At 44.8% G+C, this 14,156-nt stretch overlaps 1 pseudogene; it reads right to left on the reverse strand.

The window, feature by feature from the left end:
• Window positions 1–1,512: 1,512 nt before the first annotated feature.
• Window positions 1,513–11,296, reverse strand: LOC106976827 (60S acidic ribosomal protein P1-like; annotated as a pseudogene).
• Window positions 11,297–14,156: the final 2,860 nt, after the last annotated feature.

Raw genomic sequence — 14,156 nt, forward strand, 5'->3', positions numbered from 1 at the left:
ATCATGGGCTAGGCCATGGAAAGAGCAGGCACAAAAAGAGAGACAAGGCATAACCTTTGGAAATTCCTACATTTGGAAGACAAATAGGTGATGAGCTCTTAAAGTAGGTAAGGAAATACAAGACCATGGCAACCAAAGAAGAGAGTATTTAGGAAAAAAGATATGCCTAACAGTAGGGAATAGGACAGTCAAGGAAGCTGAAATCAGAGAAAGATCCTGAGAGCAAGTTTGATTCCAGAGGAGTGATGAGTAGGGAGGGGTTGGTGGTAGGAGAGCCCAGACAACAGGGGCTACAAAGTGAGTACGCAGGGTCAGGCAGAATGAATGGGCTGCTGACTCTCCCAAGAAATCTGTCAATGAAAGTCAAGAGACAAGATCAATTCCCTCCTGTTTTGGAACGTCACATGGCATAACACACAAGGAGGGGTGGTGGCTAATAATTCTTTTTATATATGAATCTGCATTTTCAGGGGGATCTGGAGAAAATTTTTTTAGAAAGTCTTGGGAAGCAACATGAAAGAAAGTTCTAAAGCAGTTTTCTAAAGAGGATGGATAAAACATATAATACCACAGGCTGGAAATGAACTTGCAACTTAAGAGATCACGATTTTGGCTTTTATACAACATTCCACTAATAATTAGAGGAGAGAAAAACTATAGCCTCTGGGAGAAAAAAAATATTGAAGTCATTTCCAACTGAGACACCAAGTTTCTGGAACCTGCTATTAATGCACCTGGCTACACATGGCCCTTATCTTGTAGATAAACAAGACAGCTTCCTCAAAGAGACACAGTATTCAGTGTTCTCTTACTGAGAGCTTCATTTCAAAGCATTCGCCTCATATCTTCCAACAGATTACAACAAAAGGACAACATTCTTTTGTTTTCCCTTATTATTTTTTGCAAGCTGCTGTCTCCGCACCATGTTACGGTGATGATCAGATTAAAACGAGCCCTTTTAAAAACATTCAGTCGGTGAGTATTTGAAGAAGCTACACAAACTTCCAGCTCATATGCTGTATGGATGTAATAACTCTATCATATGCTCTGGAATAAAACCACGTTATGCAAAGAAGGGTGATGATTCCAGATGGCCCATACTTACCTCTGACTGCAAAAGACACACACACACACACACACACACACACACACACACACACGAAAGCTAAAATAGTACAGTTAGTGAATCACCCCCAGTTTTCCAGTTGAGATACCAAGACCTACTCTTCTTGGGGAAATAGAAGTCTCATGTGTAAAATAGTTTTGGCACATGGCTGCCTTTGTTTTCCTGTATATAACTAAGAGGCAGGAAACCAGGAAAATACTCATTGCTTACTTACTCTCTACCTCAAGCCTTTATAACTTGAGAGACCCCATTTGCCGTATTCTTTCCTTTTCTTTTCTTTTCTTTTTTCTTTTCTTTTCTTTTTTCTTCTCTTTTCTCCTTTTCTTTTTTCTTTTTTTCTTTTCTTTCTTTTATTTTCTTCCTCTTTCTTTCTTTCTTTCTTTCTTTCTTTCTTTCTTTCTTTCTTTCTTTCTTTCTTTCTTTCTTTCTTTCAAGTGTTCAGCTCTTTATTGAACAGATTACAGAAAACAGGTTTAGTCAAAAAGACCAAAGCCCATGTCATCATCAGACTCCTTTGATTCTTCTTTCTTGGCTCCCACTTTCTTCTCTTCAGCTCGGCAGCCATGATGGAAATGGAGGACCTCCTGCTGCTGCAGTGCCAGCGGCCAGCTGGCCCACCAGCCCCTACATTGCAGATGAGTCTCCTGATGTCAACACTGGCCAGGGCCTTTGCAGACAAGCCTGGCCAGAAAGGTTCAAGACTTACATCTGCTGTTTTAATGAGGGCATTGATCTTATTCTCGGTGATCATCACATCGTCGCTGTGCAGGATGGGGCCAGAGCAGAGGCTGATGAGCTCCCAGACCGAGGCCACGATGCGGGGGAGTGTTGAACGGTGCTGCTGGGCACAGATGAAGTGAGGGGCTCACCCCAGAGTGGCCTTAGCTTCCTCGGAGGGACCAGCACCTTCCAGCAGCTGAGGAAAGGGGCTGCCCCCTACTCATAAGTGTTCCTTCTCTTTAGGAGCTTACAGAATTGAAACGGCCACTGCATTAATTTTAATGTTATTTTATTTTCATAAAATTGCACTGCAGAAGATCCAAAAAACCAAAAACATTGCCTGTAACCGTATTCTGAGACCACAATCTTTATTTTGATACATGTCCATCAGTCTTTTTTGCTTTGCGTTATGACGGAATTGTATTACAATACAGTTTTGCATTTTCTTCATGTAATTTCATGTCTGAAGCACCCATTCAGCATCCATGCCTCATCCCAGGCACTAACGCAGAGATTCCCTACCTTGTCAAGTAAAGCTACAAGGAGACTGCTGTTTACTAATTCTTGTCTCTTGAGGGAGACACATTAGTTGCTTAGATCTTAATCCAACTGTATGCTGTTCACAGTGTGTTTAGCTCCTTAAAAACAAAGAGACTACATCACTATCCAGAAGGCCTACCTGCCTCTCCGTCAACAATGTGATGGTTCTAGGGGTGTCTGGGTGGCTCAGTCAGTTAAGCATCTGACCATGATCCCTGAGTCTGGCTCTGTGTTGACAGCTTAGAGCCTGGGGCCTGCTTCGGATTCTGTGTCTCCCTCTCTCTTTGACCCTCCCCTGTTTGTAGCCTGTCTCTCTCAAAAATAAATAAACATTAAAAAAAATTAAAAAAACAAAACAAAACAACGTGATAGTTCTTTCACCTTGGGGAAATCTGAAGAAAAGTATGCTCTCACTTTTTTGAAACCATCGATTGCCTGCTTACCAGACTCATTATCCTGCACTTGCTAAAAACTGCTTTGAAATTGGGATTATCACTGACTTCAACATTAACCTAGAATCATGGTTTCTTTCTCCCTCCCTTCCTTCCTCCCTCCCCTCCCCTCCCCTCCCCTCCCCTTCCCTTTCCTCTCAAGCTAGTTAACATACAGTGTCGTCTTGGCTTCGGGAGTAGATTCCCACGATTCATCACTTATATACAACACCCAGCTCTCGTCTTAACAAGTGCCCTCCTCAATGCCAATCACCCATTTCCCCCCCCACCACCCCCAACAGCCCTCAGTTTGTTCTCTGGATTTAAGTCTTCTTATGGTTTGCCTCCCTCTCTGTTTCTGTCTTATTTTTCCTTCCCTTCCCCTGTGATGATCTGTTAAGTTTCTCAAATTCCACATATGAGTGAAATCATGCGATACTTGTCGTTCTCTGACTGACTTGTTTCGCTTAGCATAATACCCTTCAGTTCCATCCATGTTGTCACAAATGCCAAGATAACATTTTTTTTTTGCCTTCCCTTCAAGAGAGATTTTCTTAAAGCCTACTATATGCCATATATTCTGCATTCACCATGTGATATATTCCTCATAGCAACCCCAGGAAACAGATAGCATCTCCCTGTGTGGGCAGTACAAGAGGGAAAAAGTGAGGTATTCACCTAAAATCGGAAGTTAGGGAAACAAAATAGCCTCAGAGGGTTAGGCTGTGAAACCAACACAAAATGGAATGCAGAGAAGGAACTTAAAACGTCATGCTAAAGATATTTGTCAGGTTGGCTCCCAAGGATAGCAATATGGTCGTTTGGCAATAACCGTATCTAATGATTAAGCGTATTTTAAAGATTTGATTAATAATGGAAGCGTAGATGAGTGGGTGTCACCGAGTCAAATATATATAGGCTGTGCATTCCCAAGCAGGACCATTGAGTTAGTAATCTTCAGGAAACGTTTATTGAATGTCTCCTGTGGGCCATGCATTGTACTGGATGTTGGACATGCAAAGATAAGTAAGATATAGTATTTGCCGTCAAGAAGCTCAAAGTTTATTGGAGTTTAATAGACACAAAACAGAGGCACCTGGATGGCTCAGTCGGTTGAGCATCCAACTCTTGATTTCGACTCAGGTCATGACCCCGGGGTCATGGGATTAAAAGCCCATGTCAGGTTCTGCACTGAGGATGGAGCCTGCTTAAGATTCTCTCTCACTCCCTCTGCCCCTCTCCCTGCTTGAGCTCTCTCTCTCTCTCTAAAATAATAATAATAAGAAATAGACCCATAAGCAGATAATTAAAACTAGTGTACGGGGGGAGAGATTTTCTTGGAAGTATAGAGGAAAAACACTCATCTCATCTGGGAGGCAATGGTGAGGTTTCCTGGAGGGGGTGATCTTTGAAATGAGTCTGAAGGCAGCTTCTCGAACTATCCATATTAAAGGGCTAATCTTTTTCTCTTTTTCATTTCCAATTTGCTATGTAAATACAATGAAAATGGACGACGAGACCAGTCACGTTCAAAAGTACAAACCCAATTTTGTTCTTTGAGTACGCCGATATGTAATGGCTCTGGCTTATTACTATAAAAGTTTCTAAATGCTTGCTTTTCACTTCCAGACTCACCTCATTTCACCCTAAAAAACTCAACAGGACGGTTGAGAGCCAGCACCGATGCTTAGAGCACACTTTGCGAATGGCCTTGTGTTGAAGGATGAGGAGGCATCAGCCATGAACAGGGAAGGGATGGATGGGGCGGTGGGGAGGGCAGCCTCAGCAGGGACATGGCCAAGTGCAGGGAATGGGGCTGGGGGTGGAAGCACTGGGAAAATTCTTTGGGCCTCTCCAGTGACTCTTCCTTACTCCTGTTCTGTGCGGGCTCTGCTTGCCAACTTCTCCCAGCCCTGTGCCTTCCGTCTCTTTCCTTCTCTTGGATACATTTTTCTCCTTCAGGCCCTGCATTCTCCTCATCTCCTTCCAAACCTGTAATGATGACTTTTCTGGGACCAAGAGACAAAAGGGAAGAGGGGAAGTTGTGATTAGGGGAACTGCCCCATTTGTCTTCCTCTCCCTTTGGTCTGAGAACATTTCAAATTCTTTTATTTAGCATTAAAAATTTCTTTAAATGTGTATTTCTTTTTGAGAGAGAGAGAGAGAGAGAAAGACAGAGAGTGAGCAGGGGAGGAACAGAGAGAAAAAGAGAGGGAGATGCAGAATCCAAAGCAGGCTTCAGGCCCTGAGCTGCCAGCACAGAGCCTAAAGCGGGGCTCAAACTCACGAACCGTAAGATCATGACCTGAGACAAACGCGGACTGACCTGAGACTTAACCAACTGAGCCACCCGGGCACCCTGAGAACACTTCAAATTCTTACTCTAACATTCCCAAGCTTGCAAAGTATGTTAAGAGTCAACAGAGAAAGGAACTGAAGAACTTGAATTTGTTAAATTCAATTTTATGAGCTAATGGAGGAAGGGGTCAGTCTCACATTTTCATTTTCTGAACCTAAAACCTGGAAAGGGGAAAGGGAGTAGAATTCTTTTTAAGTTACATGAACTTAAAAAAAGGGGGGGGGCAGCTTTGTAACATGTAATTTTTTGGTCGTCCCAGCATCATTCATGCTCGTTACGAAATTTTGTCATAGCCTCAATTAGAATAATTTCTAACTCAGAACTTGAGAATTGGCTTCAGTTAAGCTTCTGGGTATTGTTTGGGTGAACTGGCTTCCCTGGTTTCAGAAGGCTGTTTATTTGAATGATAAATTAAATATGATTGGCGTTAAACCTAGTTATAAACAGAGCAAATGATGCTTGTGTCGAACTACCCGGGGACTCAAAGCAACACATGGTTGGGCAGAAGAAACCACGAGGGAAAATTTACAGATTCAACTCTTGTCTTTAAAATGAAAACTTTTCTATTATATTAAAGACATCAAAGCAAAATGAAACGGAAAACCACTGGGAAAAAGATGTATCACTACATTGACAAAGGACTAATATCTATGTTATACAAATAGTTTATCTACATGAATGAGAAAACCACCGAGCAGAGCATATAGTAGATAAATGTGTAAGAGGGTGTGAGAACCTAGAACAGACCCAAGATAAAAATGGAAGTAGTGAAGTAAAGATGTGTTTAAATGTGAATAAAATTAAATTAGAAAGAAATTCTAATCTCTAACGACGATCTTAGCCGTGGAAACACTGGAGGGAGTTGAAAGCCATTTGCCAGTTCTAAACCCTGTAACACATGCCTGCATGACTATTTATGGCCAATAGACAGTTTATGTTTGGAGATGTTTTCCAAAAGGAAGAATATGTACTATGCACACAAGATACCACTGTAGCATTGATTAGAAAGCCAAAACGTTCAATAACAAGAGAATGAGGTATTACATTATGGCATGTTGACTGGATGAAACAGAAGTATAACCCCCTAAAAATAACTAGGAAGACAGTAATTCACCAACTTCATACTCTCATCACAGAAAAATAGTATGTGGCTTAAAATATCACAGAATAAATCAGTATAAATTTTTATTTTTCTATGATTGGACGCTATCAAATGGATATGCCTAAGACTAATGAAGAGAAAATAGAAGGCTGAAAGAAGTAGCTGTTTCGCTGTAGTGCAACACTTTTTAAATCTCCTCTTTCCTTCCTTTCTTGCCTCCTGAACCCCCATCTGCTTTCTTTCATGTTTTAAATAATATGTTGGTGTGACTTTTCAAAAGCAGGCTTCCATTTGTCCCGATTTCTACACTTATTTCTTTGATAGCTAGTCACGTTAAATTGTTTTTAGGAACAAAGCTAATTATAAATTGATAAATGAAAAAATTAATGAAATAGTGAATAAAAGAGGAAAGACTTGTCTTACGAATCGGCTATAACTTGACCTCTGCTCCCCACACGTGGGAATGTCCTCTGTGTGTAGCACACTAAGTAAAGATTTCTTTTTTTAATTTTTTTTTTAATGTTTATTTATTTTTGAGACAGAGAGAGACAGAGCATGAATGGGGGAGGGTCAGAGAGAGGGAGACACAGAATCTGAAACAGGCTCCAGGCTCTGAGCTGTCAGCACAGAGCCCGACGCGGGGCTCGAACTCACGGACCGCGAGATCATGACCTGAGCCGAAGTTGGCCGCCCAACCGACTGAGCCACCCAGGCGCCCCAACACTAAGTAAAGATTTCCTGCTGACCTCAGAAAACATAAAGCCTAGCAAGAAAGGAGGATGGACAGTCAAGCAGATAAAATGTGTCCCGTTCACTGTATTCATTCAGGAACGTTTCAGTAAATTACTCCTGTGAACGACAATCGTGTAAAAACCAGTAAAGCAGGGCCATGAACGTGCTTGCCAGATGGAGACGTCTTTAAAGAGAGGACGTTTAAGGGGGTTTTGTTTACTTTAAAAAAAGAATGAATTTTTATTTTAACAATGTAGTGCATGTCTACAGTGCAAAGTGCCTAGTAGTTTCACCAAGGTTTTCATGACCTCAGACACGCCCTGCTCTCTCCCGCCTGGAGTCCCACAACTAAGAGGCAATCACTTCCAGCGCTCTTCAGAGGCTGTTCTACTCCTGGAGAGTAGCCTCTCCAAGGGAGCAGGGAAAATGCATCTTCAATCGGCCCCTTCTGACTCGGAGCCGTAAGTCATACTTTAAAGAGGAATTTAAGGGTGAAGACATGGGGGGACGAGAAGGGCATTTTAGGTCAAGGGAAGCAAGTCCGCGAACAGATTTCTGAAAGGCTGTGGCATCGTGTTTGGGAAATGAGGATCACAGTTGGCTGGGGTGTGGGGTGTACTGGATGGGGGGCCAGAGGCAGGTAGACAAGTCCCCCGTGGTAGACTGGCAAAGATGGCCCAACTTATTCTTCTCCTTGGACGCACACAGTCCTTGCAATGTGACTTTGTAGCTTCCTCCAACAAAGGGGGAGAATCTGCCCCATCTCCTGGAATCCAGGTTGGCCTTGTGGCGGCTTCAGTCAATAGAATGTGGCAGCAGTGATGAGGTACGGTTCACACTAGGCCACCAGCGGCCTTGTGTCTTCCACTGACCATCTTGGAACCTGGCCAGGTGCCGTGAGAACAAGCTCAGCCTGCTGGAGGATGAGAGACATGTGACCCACCTCACGTCACCCCAGCTAACAGCCATCCAGTCCCCAAAGCAGCCACCCAACTGACTGGTAGCTGGCTACGTGGACAAGGGAGCCCAGGTGAGGCCAGAAAAAGCATCTGGGCAGGTTCTAAGATGGTGACCAGAAAAAGCACCCAACGGAGACATTGTCTAAGTGTCCAACAACTTAATTGTAGAATTCTGAGGTAAATGTTTTTATTTTTTTAATTTTTTAAAAATATTTATTTATTTTTGAAAGAGAGAGAGAGAGAGAGAGACAGAGTGCAAGCAGGGGAGAGGCCGAGAGAGAGGGAGACACAGAATGCAAGGCTCTGAGCTGTTAGCACAGGGCCCATTGTGGGGCTTGAACTCATGAACTGCGAGATCATGACCTGAGCGGAAGTTGGCACTTAACTGACTGAGCCACCCAGGCTCCCCATAAGTGTGGCTGTTTTTAAGTGGTGATGTTTTGGGGTGGTTTGTGACTCAACTAGAGCTAACCAATATGCCCAACAGAAATTGGCAGAGGCATTGTGAGGCCAAGGAAAAACTACTGCTTAGAATTACAGGATCAGGTTCTAGTTCTTCCGTTGCTACCAACAGGTCATGTGTCCTTGGGCCAGTCACTTAACCTGAGCCCTGCCATCTAATTAAAGATGCTGGATGGTGGACCACATAAGTGGTTTTCAAGCTTCTTGGCCAAGTAAGCCACCTGGGAGCTTATTAAAACTAGCCATTCTGTCCCCAATCTTACAAGATTGAAAAAAAACGATAGTTTATTTCCTGGTGACTCGGATGCAGCCAGGCCAACAGGCATCTCAGACACCAATGTTCGAGAACGTGAGGGTGTCTTCCAGGTTGAAAATCCAGCGAGCTTCCCTCCCTTCAGTAGGTTTTGCTGTGGCTTTAGATGCTTGTCCACCAAGGTGCCTGGGTTTCTTCCTCCCATGGGGCGGCATCTCTTCACCTTCCTGCCCTCTAGCCCACTCCACTCCCCCAGGCTCAGGTGGCTATTTATGACTCCCAGGCTCACCACCTCAGCAGCCATCCATTTCTTAGCTCTCCCAAAACTCTTTAAAAAAAAAATTTTTTTTTAAATGTTTATTTATTTTTGAGAGAGAAAGAGACAGAGTGCGAGCCAGAGAGGGGCAGAGAGAGAGGGAGTCACAGAATCTGAAGCAGGCTCCAGGCTCTGAGCTGTCAGCACAGAGCCCAATGATGCAGGGCTCGAACCCATGAACTGTGAGATCATGACTTGAGCTGAAGCCGGATGCTTGACCGACTGAGCCACCCAGGCACCCCTCTCCAAAAACTCTTAATTCTTCAAGAAAATGGTCATTCCACAGTCTTCCATGGCCTTAACCCTTGCTCTTAAACAGGAACCCATTCAGCTTTCTCATGTCCTTCCAATCACTGCTTCCATGGTCCTTTGGATTCTCTGATAGACAAGTGCAGGTTTCCAGTGTTTGGTGGCTGGCGGCCCATGAAGCGCCACACCTTGTCCAACCGAGGGTTTTCTTAGGCTCTGTGAACCAGTGTTTTATTTATTTATTTATTTTTATTTTTTTATTTTTTTAATGTTTATTTATTTTTGAGACAGAGAGAGACACAGCGTGAGCAGGGAAGGGGCAGAGAGAGAGGGAGACACAGAATGTGACGCGGGGTCAAACTCACAAACTGTGAGATCATGACCTGAGCCGAAATTGGACGCTTAACCGACTGAGCCACCCAGGCGTCCCAATGAACCAGTGTTTTAAAAAGACCTGTCTCCTGCCTCTTGACATCACTCGTTTCCCATGTGGAGTGCTCTTCCCGCAGGCCCACGTCTCCCAAACTAGGGTGTCTCCTGGGTAACAGTTTTGCCATGGATACCAGTGGTTCTATCTCTCAAATTGACTAGCAAGCCTTGGTCTAAGCCTTCCTGTCATTTATTCTCAAATCACATTTTCCGTGTGTGGCTGGGGGAGGGGGAAGGAGGAGGAAGACTTTCCATAAACTGCATCCGTATTGTATACTCCCTGTCCTATATCAGAAAAAAATTACTAAATAAATGACCTCAGGACATCAGACAAAAGCAGTAAGGCACATGGCAAAACCAAAGTCATTCCCACCAGCCTTATGACAGTGGTTGGGGTTTGCAGGAGGCAGGCCTCCTGGGGGCTCAGGTAGAAGAGACACCCTCTGTCATCCTGGGTGACCCTATAGTCTGAACTCATCTGACACTAAATGCTCTCTTCTCTCTAGATTGCCCTCTGCACTGGGAGTCAGTTCCTTGAGGGGATGCTAATTAGCAAAGCTGAACAATTTGCAGATAGGTTCTACATCCTGTTTAGGATTCTTTTTAATTAATTTATTTTTTTTTTTCTTGAGAGGGAGAGAGAGAACACAAGTGGGAGAGGGGCAGAGGGAGAGGCAGGGAGAGAATCCCAAGCAGATTCCACGCCCGACTTGGAGCCTGATTCGGGGCTTGATCCCACGACTGCGAGATCATGGCCTGAGCCAAAATCAAGAGTCAGATGCTTAATGGGTGCCACCCTGGCACCCCAGGTTCTGTTAAGGATATAAAAAGTAGGTTTTAAAAATCCGTGTGGGTCAATAATGTTAATTTATTTTTTTTAATTTTTTTTTTTAACATTTATTTATTTTTGAGACAGAGAGAGACAGAACATGAACGGGGGAGGGGCAGAGAGAGAGGGAGACACAGAATTGGAAGCAGGCTCCAGGCTCTGGGCCATCAGCCCAGAGCCTGACACGGGGCTTGAACTCACGGACCGCAAGATCGTGACCTGAGCCGAAGTCGGATGCTCAACCGACTGAGCCACCCAGGCGCCCCTCAATAATGTTAATTTAATTCTTTTTATTACGAAGCCGGGGCAATTTATTAGATAACGCACATGTGGCATAATGCACTCAGAAGCCTAGAGTCACTTACTGTGTCCTCAGCCGGTGGTGATAAAATAAATAATCTCTTAACAACTTAATTTCCTTGAAAGGAAATTTTATAGCAATAAACTTGGCTCTTGTTCACACCTTAAAGTAAACAACTCGGTTTCTTCGTTGTTTGGCCGTGAGTGAAGTTTCTGTCTTACTCATGGATCTTTGGGTAGATCTTTGCTAGCAATTTGAAGATAAGCCAGCCTTGTTTCAGACCGGATGGTCTTTTTCATGGTCTCTTACATTCATCTTAGTATGGCCTCCAGACTCTGTCCCCCGCACACCACCACCAGCTTCGTGGTGTAGGGCATGTGGGCTCCCAGGGTCGACATGTGGTCCCACAGGATGAGCGCTGCCTCGTGTTGGTAGAATTGAGTTCCACACGGTGCTGGGCATTGACTGGGCTGAGTGACCAAGACCATCCTCCCAACCTCCCTGCCTCTCTGGTTCCTTATTCTATATAAAGGCACAGCAAAATTGGTCCCTATAGCTCTTTCAGTGCTGGTTCTGAGAACACATTTGTGATGACCATTTTAGTCCTTCAGTAGACTCGGAGAAATCATCCAGAGTTCCTCACTGACTGATGGGGTCGGGGGTCGGTATCGGGTTTCCTTACCCTCCTATCAGCCCTGGGTACCATCTCTTAATTCAGAGGGGAATATTGAGACCTTCTGTTTTTGATTCAAAAGAAGCTCGGCACTAAATAACATTAACCGTTTATACTCTAAATGCCAGCATGAGCTTTGGAGTTCATTTTTCTCGTCTGATCCTCACCCTATGAGGGAATCAGGACAATGGTTAGCATTTTTGTTTGACAGGAAAAGAAAATAAGGTCTTGCCACTCTAAGTCACTGGTCCCGAGTCACGTGGCTAGTGATGTGGCCCGTGCCACCGAATTCAGGCTTCGCACTTTTCACCAGAGCCCTTTACACGCTTTACTATCCCTTCAAAAATGAAGCCGCCCCTCAGAGAGCTGACACCCCCATTCTACCTGTGTTTTCAACCTTTCCCGCACAGATACTCCGCACGATGCGGTCTGTAGTAATTATAAGGAATTATAACCGCGTATTCAGTTTCAAATTTCTCTCTCCACGAATTGGAGCAGGGAGCTGAGGAGGGAAAGTGGAGAAGAACTGAAGGAAAAGCCCTGCAAAATGAAGAGCCCTTTATCCAGCCAGCCACACACCTTCCTCAGACAAACACAGGTGCCTCTCTGTGCCAGGCTGGGTGCTGGGAACATAATGTGATGCAGGCACGAGGGGCTTGGGGACAAGGGTGAGAGTCGGAGGGATCTGTGCCATGTGAATCAGCTGCCTCAAGTTAGTTGTTCAGGCTTTAGGACCATAAGTGCATTCTTCACTGGTTTTCTCCTCCATCTTGGTTTCTCCTTTATCCAATATCAAAAGAAAATTAGGTGAGAACAGCACTGCAGCTCTAAGTGTGTTCTCCAAGGTAGCACGGTCCAAAGGAAATAAAAGGCGAGCCAATAGGTGTAATTTAAAAACTTTCCAGCAGTCACATTTTTTAAAACGAAAAAAAGAAGCAGGTAAAATCAATGATATGTTTCATTTAACCCAATATATCCAAAATGTGGTCCTTTCAGCATGCAATCAATACAAAAATTACTGAGACATTTTACATTCTTTTCTGTGCAATGGGGGGTATCTTTCAACTTTTCAGAGCGACCCTCATTTCAGACCAGTCTCTTCACCAATCCTCAGTAGCCACCTTGGGCTGGTGGCCGCCATGTTGGACAGTGTGCACCACTGGGTTTGCCTCAGAGAACAGACTGGTAAAGCAGCGGAGTGAGGCTCTCACCACCCTCGATTGGGCGCCCCACTCCAAGGAGTCCTGAGGGACCTCTCCGACTCCTGCTCTGATTGTATTTGGGGGGGGAAGCTGCACCACCCTTCCCGTTGATGGTTGATCAGCCATAGGGAGCCCTCGGCCTCCTTCAGGTTCCAGCCCCCAGCAGGCCTCCTTTCCTTACTGTGAAACATGACCACCGCCAGAGCTGGCCTGCAGGAGCACTTCAGAGAAGCCCCCGTTTGCAGCCCTCATGAATTGCTCTTTCTTTTCCACCACACACAGAAACCATTTCCCCGACTCCTTTTACCCCCAACGCCCTGCGGGGGGAGCTACACAAGGCTCCCTTTGTTTCCCAGGTTGGAGTTCCACAATGTACCTGCTTTTGATAAAAGCCTTACCCTGAAAAGCCACATTTTTGTCCCTTTTCTTCCTTTCCCATTTTTACAGAACCAACGAGCAAACCCTCACTTTCAACATTTAACCTTGTAAAATATGAGCAGGTTTTGACTTTGGAAGTGGATTTGAGAGCTCCCCAGCTCCCTGCCCGGGGTTTGGCTTTCTGAGGGGAAATGAGGAGCTAGGCATCGGTTCTGAAGGCTCCAGAAATCCCTGTATGATGCCTTTTGGTAATTTGGTGACCCTGCATTATTCTCTACTGCTTACTAAAATCCTTTCCTAACCTCACGGGGTGGTGTCCTTTAAAGAAATGGGTTTTGGGAAAACTGTGCAGTTGGGTAATTCAAAGAAAATTAGGAAGCCCCGGTGTAAATGGAGAGATGGGAACGCTCCGCCCTGAGGACTATAGCTGCCAGTGTCTGCACGCTACAAAGTTGGGGCCATCCTCCCACAACTCTCCCGCCCCACCCCGGATAACCGGCTCCCGAGAGGGTATGTAGAAGGTGGGCTGTCGGGTCATCGGCAACCTTGTTTTCTCATTTTTAACCTAGAAACCTTACATTTGCTGCACAGCAGGACGGTTGGAAACCACATCAAAAGATCCTCTGACATTGTCTTAGGTACACCTTAAAAAAAGAAAAAAAAAAAAAAAACAACGCTGAAAACAAAGCAGCCTTGTGCAGGACAGGGACACGCTGGTGATTCGGAGGCTTATCGCGGGGTCTCTGGACAGGGGGTACTTTTCACGTAGGCGACTGGAACCTTTACTTTTGGGAGAGAGTCTTGGTGTTATTGAGCCCGGTTTTCCCGTGGAGAAATCATGTTTTTTACTCCTTTCATTCTCTCCCTCCCATGTGGTTGACTCCAGACTCAACCCTTTCCAGGACTTTGCCTCAGAGGAACCGCATTCAGTGACGAGCGTGGTGCATCTATGCTTTGTCACCCACAAGACTGTGGCCCAGGAAAGGCTGTGCCTTTACAGCACTCGCTAGCTCTTAAGGTGGCATTTTTTTTAAGGTTATTTATTTTGTGAGCGGTAGGGGGAGAGAGGCAGAGAGAGAGAGGGAAAGAGAGAAT

This window comes from Acinonyx jubatus, chromosome D4 (assembly GCF_027475565.1).
Source record: "Acinonyx jubatus isolate Ajub_Pintada_27869175 chromosome D4, VMU_Ajub_asm_v1.0, whole genome shotgun sequence".
Taxonomy (NCBI): domain Eukaryota; kingdom Metazoa; phylum Chordata; class Mammalia; order Carnivora; family Felidae; genus Acinonyx; species Acinonyx jubatus.